This window comes from Lepus europaeus, chromosome 2 (genome assembly GCF_033115175.1).
Source record: "Lepus europaeus isolate LE1 chromosome 2, mLepTim1.pri, whole genome shotgun sequence".
NCBI classification, from domain to species: Eukaryota; Metazoa; Chordata; class Mammalia; order Lagomorpha; family Leporidae; genus Lepus; species Lepus europaeus.
In genome coordinates, this window is record NC_084828.1 from 163,009,109 (window position 1) to 163,021,334 (window position 12,226).

The following is a 12,226-nucleotide window of genomic DNA, read 5'->3' on the forward strand; positions in this document are numbered from 1 at the left end:
CACTATGTTCCTGAATCTGTATATAGGAAATGCAAGAAATTTGTATATTTTTAATAAAATTTTAAAAAGAAAAGGAAATAACTAGATTTGCAATTATTTTCAAAAATTAATATAAAGATTACAAGTTAAGTAACATCTGACTGGTTATTAATATCTTCTTAGGGAAGCCAAAATTTTGCCTTATGATTACCACTGCATTAAGCCTGTGATTACAAAGCAAATTGAAAATATATTATTGCAAAAAAAAAAAAGAGAAAAAATAAAGAAGGAAGGAAGGAAGGAAGGAAGGAAGGAAGAAAAGGAGGGAGATTGGGAGAGGGAAAGAGGGAAGGAAGGAGGAAAAATATGGTTATCTTCTTAGAATTGCATCTATGAAATACATGGAATATGTTTTTATATTAATAAAAATGTTTTAAAAAGTTAAAAAGAGTTAGTTTGCCTTGTGTTTTCATCTTCTTTTTGCTAAATCTCCCAGAAATGTATTAAGGAGTTGGATTACAGCCACTAGAGGAGCCAAACTACAAGGCCATAACCACAAGAAGTGAATCAGAAAAATGACTCAAAGTCCATAAGTTTCCATGAGCAAGTCTGTCGATAAAGAGCAAAAATTGAAGTGAAGTCGCCTCCCACAAAAGAACCCAGTTCCTATCATGTGGTGAGGGTAGAGGGAGAGGATAAAGAGGATAGAAAATAAGAAAAGAAGAAAATAATTACACAAAGCAACATCAATAGGAAAACAAAACGAAAGCACCAACTCTGCACTGAAGGTGGCCAGTTGAGTAAGATGAACCTGAGTTTGGTTTAGCTGAGCAGCAAGTAAAGCATGAGTGGAGGGTGTCATTCCAGCAAAATTGGTCAAGGGGTCAGTCCAAATAGCTAAAAGGTCAAGCCGTTTCATGTGCATTAAAAAAAAAGAAAACTAGAGTGAGACAGAAACTACAGAGAAGTGACAAGCATTTAATGCATATGGCAGTAATTTTGAGAGATACTTTGTGCCTTTATGTATGAAACTTATCTTTGTCCATAATTAGTGAAAATGACCATGTATAATCAGTTTTGAATGCCAAAATGTGAAGACCTAAATCTCAATTCCCAGTAAGTGATAGCCCTGCAATGTGTTAGCAAATGTAACAAGTAGCTTATGTTGAATATATAGAATGGGGTATACATTTTTTACAAAGGGCACTGGGCTCCTTCCTTACAAATGTTAAACAAAAATTACAGAACATTAATTTGAATTGTGTGCTGAGTTATGGCCTCTGGAGGACTCGCAGGAAAGGGGACACTTGCACTCGCTGTCATCTAGAAGTTGTGTCAAAGTTGTATAAGCCCTAGGGAGCACTGTCCATTTTTAGAGGATTACCTTATGCAAACATGGTATGTTTTTGTTTACAAATCTAGTGAAAATAAACTAAAGGAGTATAGGAGGAAGCTTGTCACTATGGGAAGTCAAGAATCAGAGACCAGAATAGGCATCCTGACATTAATGGGTCACGTCCAGCCACTTCCACCTAAGCAATATTGCACCCGAAAGAAACAATTTTAAAAGCTAGGCAAGAGTAAGTCAGACCACATACTGATGTCAAATGATTATAATTCTATAAAGGAGGATTTAGACGTAGCACAGGTTCATAGATTCCTGAGAAAGCAGCTTTTGATTGAGTGGGGCTGGACTTTTCTCTTTTAAAGCATGTCACTAAAAATTACCCGGTATTGAGATTAAAAAAAGAAAAAAAACTACTAAAATACCATTAACATAGATGAATCTCAATATATTGAGATCCAAGAGTATACTGAATGGTTCCATTTGTTAGAAATTCAAGAACAGGCACAACTTATTTATGGAGTTAGAAATGATAGGAACACTTGTTTGGAGCAATGGTTAGACCATGGCTTCGGAAGCCCATGTACCACATAAGAGTGTCTGATTTGAGTCCTGCATACTACGCTTCAGAGTCAAGCTTCCTGCTAATGCACAGTCCGAGAGGCAGCAGATGATGGCTCAACTGCTTTGGTTCCTGACACCCATGTGGCAGACCCATATGGAGTGCTGGGCTCCTGGTTTTGGCCTGTCTCAGTGCTGGCTACCATGGGCATTTAGGGGAGTGAATTAACAGGTGGGAAAATTATTACCTTCCCCTCTCTGTTTTTATCTCTGTCTCAATCTATATTTTTCTTTTTCTTTTTCTTTATTTGACAGAGTTATAGACAGTGAGAGAGAGACAGAGAGAAAGGTCTTTCTTCCTTTGGTTCACTCCCAAATGGCTGCTATGGCTGTTGCTGTGCCAATCCGAAGCCAGTAGCCAGGTGCTTCTTCTTGATCTCCCATGCAGGTGCAGGGGCCCAAGCACTAGGGCCATCCTCCACTGCCTCCTGGGCCACAGCAGAGAGCTGGACTGGAAGAGGAGCAACCGGGACTAGAACCTGCGCCCATATGGAATGCCAGCACTGCAGGTGGAGGACTAACCAAGTGAGCCACGGTGCCGGCCCCTCAATCTATCTTTTTCTTTATCTCTATCATCTCTCCCTATCTCTATACCATCTCTATCATTGTATCATGTCTAGTTCTATAAATAAATACATTTTTAATTGGAAAAGTGCCTCCATAGAGTGTGATGAATGAAACATGATAAGAAGGGAGTTTTTGTGGCAATGGTGTGTTCATCCTATTTTTATAGAGGCAGACTACTTCATAAAGAAAATATATTTATTTTGACTCATGGTCCTGGATGTGCACAGTCGGAGCCTCATCTCATGGTGGCTTCTTGCTGACAGAGTCCAGGTGGTGAAAGCCCCTCATGGTAAGAGAAAGGGAGCGCTTATGTCTGTCTGGTCTCTCTCCCGCCTCTTACAAAGCCAGCATAATTCAATCATGGGGTTCCACCTTAATGATCTAATTTAACCTTAATGAGCTCCCAGTGGCCTCTCTGCTAAAGACCATAGCTGGACTAAGTTCCTCCACCTTAATGCCTCACAGTAGAGGTTACATTCCAACAAAAGAGGACTTAGGGATACACTCAAGCCATATCCAAGTCATTGAAGATGGAAATATTCTGCATCATTATCTGATTGATGGTTGCATGTATACATTTGTCAAAATTCATTGTGTTTAAGAGCTGTGCAATTTTGCTTTATTTGAATTACATTTTGATAAACTATTTTAAGATATATATGAACATACTGAGATACTACTACATACTTACCCTATTGGCTAAATTACAAAATAATTTTTTTCAATTTATTTGACAGGTAGAGTTATAGACCATGAGAGACAGAGAGAGACACAGAAAGAAAGGTCTTCCTTCAGTTGGTTCACCCCCCAAATGGCCGCTACAGCCAGTGCACTGCGCCGATCCAAAGCCAGGAGCCAGGTGCTTCCTCCTGGTCTCCCATGCGGGTGTAGAAGCCCAAGCACTTGGGCCATCCTCCACTGCCCTCCCGGGCCACAGCAGAGAGCTGGATTGGAAGAGGAGCAACAGGGACTAAAACCTGGCACCCATATGGGATGCTGGCACCGCAGGCAGAGGATTAACCAAGTGAGCCACGGCTCCAGCCCACAAAATAATTTAAATACCTGGTGTTGCCATGAAGGTGAAGCAGATGGAACTGTCATATACCACTATTGAAAATATAAATTTGTAGAGTAACATTGAGAACATGTTGACATTTCTTTTAAAACTAATTGTACTCGGTCGGTGCTGTGGCTCACTTGGCTAATCCTCTGCCTGCGGCGCTGGCACCCCGGGTTCTAGTCCCTATCAGGGTACCAGATTCTTTCCCAGCTGCTCCTCTTCCAGTCCAGCTCTCTGCTGTGGCCCGGGAAGGCAGTGGAGGATGGTCCAAGTGCTTGGGCCCTGCACCAGCATGGGAGACCAGGAGGAAGCACCTGGCTCCTGGCTTCGGATTGGTGCAGCGCCGGCCGTAGCAGCCATTTGAGGGGTGAACCAATGGAAGGAAGACCTTTCTTTCTGTCTCTCTCTCACTGTCTATAACTCTCTTTTTGTCTCTTTCTCTCTCACTGTCTAACTCTGCCTGGCCAAAAAAAAAAAAAAATACAACTAAATATACTCATATTTACAGACCAGAAAATTCCATACTTAGGTATATATAGTTAATAGAAACACACCTACATCGCTTCTCGGCCTTTTGGCTAAGATCAAGTGTAGAAATGCACCTACAAATTTATCGACATTATGTGTACAGTTTTTTTTTCCAATTTTTGTAATAATTGCCAATTATATATCAAATGTAAAATGAACAAAGAAATTTTGTAACAGTAACACAATGGAAAACTACACAGCAATGAGAGTAAGTGATAATTTTTTGCAACAACAGTTAATTGCAATAACATAAAGTTGAATAAAGGGAACTAGAAACATAAGAATACATACTGGATGAGTTCATAAATATAAACCAATAAAATAGGCAAAATTAACCTATGTCATTAAAAAGTAAGAAGTGGTTACTATTGAGGGGATTGTGATGAGAAGCAAGCAAGTGGGATCTTACATGGTACTGGTCATATTCTCTTTCTGCTCTGGGTTCTAATTACACAAATACATTAATTTTGTGAAATTAATGGAGCTGTTCTATAATTATACTTTTATTTTCCAGCATGTGATACATACATACATATTTAATTTTTATGGAGTAAAAAAAGTGCCCATTTTTAACTCTCACAATCCTTTTTTTCTTTTTGTTAATTTGCCTTTGATTTAAGACCAGCAAACACCCTTTTCTGTTTCCTTAGAAATCACATTTGATATCTTCCCATTCTTAATTCCTTCATGCAAATGTATTATCTGTTCATGCATTATATTGTTTCTTATACCCTCCAAAGATTCAACTCATTTCAGACAATAAATCTCTTCAGTGAGTCATCTGGACACTCCAATTCCTAACCCAGTGTCTAGCTCATAGTAGGTTCTTGACATTTGTTTAATAAATAAATACATAAAGGAAAAATCTTAGACGCTTCCAATAGCCGCTGTCTACTGTCCTTATCAGGTTTGATCCATCTTGAGTCCACCATGTGTTGATCTAGGGTAGTAGGAAGAGGAACACATTATCTTAGTTGATAGAAAACCATCAGAAGCGAGGCGTTTGCATAAGCATTCCCAGCTCCAGAGTCCATTGCTTGAATTGCAGGAGGAGAACCAATAGACATACTGAGAGTGACATGGGCGTTACTATCATGTTGTTGTCAAGGTTATGGTTATTGGCAGTGCTTTCTTACAATAGGCAGTTATCAGAGGTATGATTTGCACAGGTATATCAAAAGGAGACATATGCCATATCAACTGTATCATTAAGGAATGAGAAATATTCAAAAATTGTTTTGGCAATACTTTAAAATGGAAGAGCTTATTTGTTTTTGTAATATTATCTGTTTTGTAATATTACCTGGAATGGAGTGGTCCAAAACCAGCATAAGGCTCAAGAATCCAAATTATTCTTGTCATCCTTATTGCAGTCACAAAATCCTCACGCTTGTATGTATCCTCACAGTGACAGCATGTCTGTTCCAGTCTCATCTTTGAATTCCAAGATGAAAACAAAACAAACAAACCAAACCGAGGAGAACAGAAGGGGAAATAAGTGACACAAAAACTTTCACTTATATTTCATGAAATCACTTGATTACCAGGATCAGGAATCCAAGCTTCATAAAGTACAAAAAAGCAGAGAATTTGTAATAGATGCAGGTAAGAGTCATTAGGTGGAAAAAAAATTGAGCTCACATACTTTGAACTTACTTTAAACTGTAGAACAATATGAAGCATCAGTTTCACAGATGGCTATCTTGCCATTCAATGCTTTCTTAAGCTACCATTAAAAATGGTAACAGTAGGGGTGGGTGCTTAGCCTACCGGTTAGGACGCCATATATTACATTGCAGTGCCTGGGTTCAATCCCCAGGTTTAGGTCCTGACTCCTACTTTCTGTTAGTGTGGATCCTGGGAAGTAGTGATGATGACTCAAGTAATTGGATCCCTGTCATCCACGTGGGAGACCTGGATTGAGTTCTTGACTCTTGGTTTTGCTATTAGTCTATGCTTCAAACAGAATGATACCAGTGGAGGTTGCATAATAGAAAAGTCCTGTGATGGAAATTTTGTAACTTTTAAAATATATATACATATATATGTATGTATGTGTGTATATACATAGAGAGAGACATAGAGCCCAAGATTGGAAGGGGACATTTAGCAATGAGAATATTCTCATATTCAGATACTAGGATTGTAGATAATTATTTCTTACAAAAAGGGGATCGGAGAGCCCGTGAGAAAGTGCTAGTAAGTCAGTGATATATAGGATTTGAAGCTTATCCAGGGTATTCTTGAACTACATCAATATCAGAATTCAATCTCCTCCAAGTTTAAACAGTGAAAGAAACTTCATTTAAAGAAAGGGACATGTGACTACAGAGGATTAAGAGTACCAGACAGAGTACACATGACTGAATGTCAAGAGAAGGTTCAACCAACACATTTTGTAGAATTTTAGAAGTATAGGATCTTTATGGGTGTTGAAGCCCTATCACTTAATTTCATGAATGAGGAGAGATTATATGTCTTGTCCAGAGATCATGGCTGTGTCAAGATTAGAATACTGATCTCCAGCTTTCCAGGTTAATTCTATTTCCATTGCACCATGGTAACTTAAATGATGATGCTACTTTGTGATAATTCAGGATGAACACAAAGACTTTCTAGTCAACTGGACCACAGAGGACCTACTGCTCACTTTCCAAAGAGCTGCCTCCCATCTCCTTAGAAAGAAAGAGCTCTTTTCCAGGTAAGCTTAATTGACAAAAATGGGTGGTTACCCAAAGTGTTTTGATTTGATTATTTTAGAATAGTGCATTCAAATAGTATTTCTCCTGACTACAGAGTATCAGGTGTTTATCAGAACTTTTAAAAGCATCACCCAGTACATCCTAGTAGCTGGTGATACTAGCATTTCTAGTGGTGGTCTTACTACTTCATGGTTAGAAGGAAGAAGTAGCCAGCCCCCATGGAGCGGTGTTCTACCTTATATCTGGTAAGGTACAAGAACTTAACTAGACATAGAAAATTTAAGAGACCTTCATCATGTTTTCCTTGGTAAATTTCTTGCATGGATTGTTTCATTCCCTATGTTTAATTGTCTAGATTATATGATTATATACTGGGCATGAAAATTTTGTCCATTTACTTTGGGCTTCATGAGCCTGTAGATTCCAAACAGTTAAACAAATTAGAGTAAAAACCAACACACTTTAATGAGCCATAGGAGAAGGACAGAGGAGCTGGCCAAAAAGGGAAGATTGAGAGGAAGCTTCTCTCTTTATGGCCCATGAAAAGTTCCAATGGAGAGAGAGAGAGAGAGAGAGAGAGAGAGAGAGAGAAAGTGAGCTTCCAATTGCTGGTTCACTCCCTAAAAGACCACAAAGGCTAGGGCTGCACCAGGCTGAAACTAGAAGCCTGGAACTCCATCTGAGTCTCCCATGTGGGTGGCAGGGGTCCAAATAATTGGGCCATATTCCATTGTTTTTTTGGGCATATTAGCAGGGAGTTGAAACATAAGTGGAGCATCCAGGATTTGAACTGGCACTCATATGGGATGCCAGCATTACATGAAGCGGCATAACTCACAGCACCAAAATACCAACTCCCCAAGTATGTTTTAAGCAATTTGTATGCATTAATATTGTTTTAATTGTTCCTATGTTATAGATGAAATTCAGAGATAATAAGAAATATGCCATGGTTAGAGGTTGGCAAATTCTAGCCATTGGCTAAATCCAGACCATTGCCTATTGTTTTTAAATATGGCTTGATTGGCACACAGCCACACTCATTCATTTATATAACATTTGTTGCTTTCTTATTCAGCAGTAGAATTCACTAGTTGTGAAGAAGATTACTATATGGCCCACAAAGCCAAAACACTTATTATCACTCTTTAAAAGAAAACATGTGCCAATTCCTAGGCAATTCAGTTCCTCAGTGGTGAACCCCAGATTTGCAACCAATCAAACCAACCAAGAACACACACATACAATCTAGCCTCTATTATTGTAGGCAGCCTAGTCCTACTTTGTAGTGAGGATATGGAAAACCATTGTAATTTTAATATAAGATTCACATCTAGAAGTTACTTCTCTTCCTCTAGAAGTCATTGAACCCATACTTTCCCCTAAATTCCAAATCCTTTATACCCTTCAAGTAGGAAAAACATCTTTTCTGTGAGTAACAATAAGGGTCCCAAATATAGAAAAATTAAGCATATCTAGGTATCTCATGTATTCTTTCTTGAGCTAAAAGGTGCCTGATAAAAAGCTCTGGTGTGTGGGCCGGCGCTGCGGCTCAGTAGGCTAATCCTCTGCCTTGCGGCGCCAGCACACTGGGTTCTAGTCCTGGTCGGAGCACCGATCCTGTCCCGGTTGCCCCTCTTCCAGGCCAGCTCTCTGCTGTGGCCAGGGAGTGCAGTGGAGGATGGCCCAAGTGCTTGGGCCCTGCACCCCATGGGATACCAGGAGAAGCACCTGGCTCCTGCCATTGGATCAGCGCGGTGCGCCGGCCACAGCGCGCCTACCGCTGCAGCCATTGGAGTGTGAACCAACGGCAAAAAGGAAGACCTTTCTCTCTGTCTCCCTCTACTGTCCACTCTGCCTGTCCAAAAAAAAAAAAAAAAAAAAAAAAAAAAAGCTCTGGTGTGTGTGTGTGTGTGTGTAGAGAGAGAGAGAGAAAGAGAGAGAGAGAGAGAGAGAGAATACAAATTGGTGGAAATCCAAGAAAAAGAGGTGTCAAATTTGAAGTTACAGTTATCTTGCAGTCCAGCCTCAAAAAAGACTTCACAACGTGAAAAGTGCCAAGGTATGCAGACAAAAAAAAAAAATAGTGCAAGTAGGCAAACATCTTGACCATGCTTGCATGATTGATGGCCATAGCTTTTGGCAATTCAATTACAGCCTCTTCTCTGATACATGTCAGTATATTTGAAAGTGCCAAAAGAACCCCAGGGACATTGGTAGACCTGTGGTTGTAGAAGTATTTCAAGCTCCCAAAATTTAGGCTTGAACTGACCAGGTTAAGAGCCCCACACACTGATCTCTGATGTGGAAATTTTTCATAAAAGAGGATTAAATACAACAGAGGAGATCGATTTTAAAAGGCATTCATTAGAGTATTTGGTATATGGTAGTCGCTTAATAAATTATAGGTTGATAATGATGGAAGAAACATTTGTAACAAGGACAATGCTATCACATCAGCAAAAATGGAGATGAGATTCTTAGGCTGTAGATTTTAAAGAACCTCTGAAATGCTTTAACTGCTAGATAAGGGACATCTGTAGCTATCACATTCATTCTCAGAATGCCAAGGAATCTGCTAAAGAGTTTAAAATTAATTTGTAGGACTTCATCCTTAAGGCAGATAAACACTGCCCATGTTTACTCTGCCCATTTGCTCAGCAAGCCCTTTGGTCCATGGGTTTGTTCCACAGTGAAAGGATGAATTTCAGCTCAGCCCTCTGGAAACAGCAGATTGTATATGAGAGGACTGTACACCAGCACAGTCTGTCTATTATAAGACAAAGCTTTGGTATCATGGGTAGTGTCATTTTCTGAGTCAGGAGCAGAGCTTACATCCAAGGCTACAGCATGAATGGCAGCATTAAAAAATGTTGAAATTAGACAATTCTGCTCTTTTACAGCCTCTGCAGCACCTCGAGGCCAGGATTTCATTTATGGCTGGCACTGCTGCTGGGCTGCAGACTTTGGGGCAGGCTCTGCTGCTAGTCAATTGTTATCCAGTATAAAACTGATGATCAGCTTGCTCTAGCATTAATGCCAGACAGAGTGGTTGGGTTATTAAGGCTTTTCAGGAGGTTACACTTATCAAGGTTTACAGAGGCTTCTAAGGGTAAATAAAAACCTCTCCTGATCACTTCTCTAATCTCAGTCAGTGCTGTCTTCTCTTCTGATTCCCTTTCTCCATTTTACACTTGGTGGAGCTTCCTTTCTCTGACTACCAGATAAAGTGGAATTGAACAGAAAGAAACTCATCACACACAGTCTCAGGAATACCTTTTCCCCCCCAAGAAGTCTAAAGTATAAATCCAAATGTAATCCAGTTCATTTTGAGACATATTTAGTAAGCATTTTCTTTCTTTCTTTCTTTCTTTCTTTTTTTTTTTTTGACAGGCAGAGTTAGACAGTGAGAGAGACAGAAAGGTCTTCCTTCTGTTGGTTCACCCCCCAAATGGCTGCTACAGCAGGTGTGCTGTGCCAATCCGAAGCCAGGAGCCAGGTGCTTCTCCTGGTCTCCCATGGGGTGCAGGGCCCAAGCACGTGGGCCATCCTCCACTGCCCTCCCGGGCCACAGCAGAGAGCTGGACTGGAAGAGGAACAACCGGGACAGAATCCGGCGCCCTGACCGGGACTAGAACCCACAGTGCTGGCACCGCAGGTTGAGGATTAGCCTAGTGAGCCGCGGCGCCAGCCTTAGTAAGCATTTTCAATGCTTCTAGAATTTTTTTTTTTTTTTACCATTACTGGGGTCCCGATAGCCCAGGGCATGGGAATTTCTGGGAAAATGCACAGAATGTTTTATGCTAATGAAAATTTCAGGTTTAAACCTTTTTATAGAACCCCAAATTGGGATAAAATGAGTAAGAGTTCCTAGACAGGTTGTTTTCATCTGGCCCAAAGGGATGCCTGCAAATTGGTCAATATTTTGAAACATTCCTCAAAAATGAGGTTGTATCATTTTTTTTAGTACTAAGATACTGATTTCACTTATTTGAAATTCTTGTTGAATTTCCATTATTTTAAATATTTTTATTATTTATTTGAAAGATATAGTTAGAAAGAGAGAGACAGACAGAGAAAGGTCTTCCATCTCTTGCTTCACTCCCCAAATGGCCACAATGGCCAGAGCGGGGCTGATCCAAAGCTAGGAGTCAGGAGCTTCTTCTGGGTCTTCAACACTGGTGCAGAGGCCAAAGCACTTGGGCAATAGCTGAGAGCTGGATTGGAAGAGGAGCATCCAGGACTAGAACCAGCACCCATATGGGATGCCAGTGCGACAGGTGGAGTCCTAGTCTGCTGCACCACAGCGCTGGCCCCAACCTTCCATTATTGTACTTAGGATATTGTATTGCAACTATTTCTCTTGCTAGACTGTGAGGATAGGAAACCCAATAATTCTACTAATCTACCCAGTGCCTGGTCTATAAGAGATTACATACTAGATTGCATACTCATGAATTGACTAAAAACCCTAGGAAATTGTTTAGTGTCAAAAATAGAGTACAGACAAAATTACTTCAATGATTAAGATAAAAGAAAATCTGTGTTTCTTGAGTGACTCCCTCAAGATATTTTCTAAAGAAAACAATATCCTAATCCTCTGAATCTGTGAATACATTTCATTGCTTGAAAAAGTGGACTTTGCAGAATTTCAAGATAGGGAGATCATCCTGGGTCATTTTTGTGGTCCCAAAGACATCACAAAGGTCCACATAAAAGGAAGACAGGAGATCATAGTGAGTGGTAAGAGAAGAGACAGTGGAAGCAAGAGTTCAGAACCATGTGAGAGAAGGCCACAAGACAGGGAATGCAGGTGGACCTCAGAGGCTGAACAGGTCATTGAAAAAGATTCTCCCCTTGGGATCTCCTACAGGAAGGAAACCAACCAACACCTGATGGTTATCCCATAAAACTCACATCAAGCTTCTGCCCCCAGAACCATAAAAGAACAGAGATTTGTTGTTTCAAAGAGTAAGCTAGTTGCTTGTTGCAGTCGCAATAAAAAAAGTAAGCATTTGGGAAACTGGAAACGGGATGCCACTGCAGCAAAGACCTAAACATGTGGATAGGAATTGAATAATATTTGGAAGATTGAAGGAGTTACAAGAGAAGGAGAGAGTCGCTGGAACACACAGTTGTCAAAGTATGGACCTTAAAGTAACTGCCAGGGAAGACTAATAAGGAAGCAAGCAGCGTGGTAGAGAAAATCCATATCACAGAGAATAATTAAATTGTCACTAAAAACCCTTGATGATAGAAACATGGAGGCTAGTAGGGCTGCTGCTAAGAAACCATAAAGAAATGGTAGCAAGTTATTGAAAATGAGACAAGGGCATTATTATCATACAATGGCAGTACTCTCCGCAGAAATAGATTGTTTTATGGAAACAAAATTTGTAATGGTGAACTAAGGAGACTTCCAAG

At 40.1% G+C, this 12,226-nt stretch overlaps 2 pseudogenes; both read left to right on the forward strand.

Moving 5' to 3' along the window:
* Nucleotides 1-2,719: 2,719 nt before the first annotated feature.
* Nucleotides 2,720-12,226, forward strand: part of LOC133752172 (cytochrome b-c1 complex subunit 6, mitochondrial-like) — a 69,660-nt pseudogene continuing 60,153 nt past the window's right edge.
* Nucleotides 4,131-4,240, forward strand: LOC133752530 (U2 spliceosomal RNA; annotated as a pseudogene).